This window comes from Halyomorpha halys, unplaced genomic scaffold, assembly GCF_000696795.3.
Source record: "Halyomorpha halys isolate HHAL.00 unplaced genomic scaffold, Hhal_1.1 Scaffold253.1, whole genome shotgun sequence".
Lineage (NCBI taxonomy): Eukaryota > Metazoa > Arthropoda > Insecta > Hemiptera > Pentatomidae > Halyomorpha > Halyomorpha halys.
The window spans coordinates 367,682-369,246 of record NW_027111492.1 but is presented as its reverse complement, the minus strand read 5'-3'; the positions used below and the strand labels follow the sequence as shown (position 1 = coordinate 369,246).

The window sequence follows — 1,565 nt, the reverse complement described above, 5'->3', positions numbered from 1 at the left end:
TTTATGAAACCAACCCACAAACATACTCTTGACTTCATCTGTCAGGAGTGACACCTCTGCTTCTTACCCCATCCTATATGAGGTCCTCCCACTTAGTAAGGAACTGTTGATGAAGTCAATAATGAGAGCTGGGGTTTTATTTACACAATCGACCTGAGGATCCCTGAGCCCACTCTATCCCCCACGTGTGAGGGGTAGAGCAGAGCTCAAAAGATCCCAGCGCTTCCCTCTCACCGCATCACTGGTAGTGAGCCAGTGGAGGCTGAGCAAGTGCGCTAAAGCCGCAAATTTTTAGTTTTGATCATTGCAACAACCAGACTCTGTCTGCCCTCATTAAGTGCCATTTTGCGTATTTGCACATGTTGGCCAGTGCTGCCGATTCAGTCGACTAAAAGATGGGTATCTTTAAGCCGTTAAGGGCGGGTGCCGCTTAACCCGTTCTTGGAGAATCGAACTATAGCTCTATGATTGTTATGGCCTTCATTGTACTGTTGCATTAGCTCTGGCGTGATAGTTGATAGCTAAAGTGTTACAATGAAGCAACTGTCCGTTTAACTATCGCATGTATATGCATATTCATATATGCACATTGTATATGTATATTCACTGCCTTGACAGTGAATAAAAGTACTGTTTCAGTTATCGCGACCAAGTCACAACCACGATCATGGTATAACTTTTTGATAGTATGGTCAATGGAGACGCAGAATTGTTTTGTTTTTTATATCATCTGTCACATAATCGAATACCGATCATATGTTTACCGCAAGAATAAATATATATCCAATCCAGAGCCCCCAAAATAACAAAACAAATCGGTCCAAGGCCTAAAAAATATATTCATCACATGCTTCAAAAATAAATCTATACCGGGCCCTCCCAAAAAAAATATGTCATGGGCCCCAAATGGTCTAGGGTACGCCTATGTCATAAAATTCAATATATAAGGAATATAATAACTTGCTAGTAATAGAAAAAGTTTCTAATGATTAATTTAAAAAAACTAGTCGAAGGACTTGTATGACACTGCACTAGGACACCTATATATAACGGAAATCCACTCTACCCGATTACCCGCAAATGAGCAGTACTGATCTTGACTGTCAATTGTGGTAAATATATAATACAGTCCACTGCATTTATGATTACAATTGTGGTAATAATGTAATTAAGGGTTTGAATACTGTATGCGTTAAAGAGCCAGTACAGACGTGGGCCCACCAACTTTTGACCAGTCTCAGAGTTGCAGCGGTGTTAATAACCAGGAAGCAATAACCTATACATCTTTACAGTAATATATCTTCCCTAGACCTATCGGAGTGGATCATCTTTTCTTCCAGATCATCTGGTACCGTCATCCAGTATTTTATTTAATGTATATCTATTTATTTTGTAAATTCGTTTTTCTAATTTATTTTTGTCTAAAAGGCCTTTTATTTTGATTTATATTCATTATTTTATTTTAACTCCTTTCATTTATTATGTTTTTATGTTTTCTGTTGTTTGCCTCGCATATTTATATCCAACCCAGTTTGTTTTTTGTTTTTGTTCTTTAAAGCTTTCCT

At 38.0% G+C, this 1,565-nt stretch overlaps 1 protein-coding gene across 1 annotated transcript in view; it reads left to right on the top strand.

Annotated features, from left to right (window-relative positions):
• The window catches only part of LOC106680305 (phospholipid-transporting ATPase ABCA3), a gene marked incomplete at its 5' end in the record, with an annotated part of 76,010 nt that overhangs the window by 8,542 nt on the left and 65,903 nt on the right, over nucleotides 1-1,565 (top strand).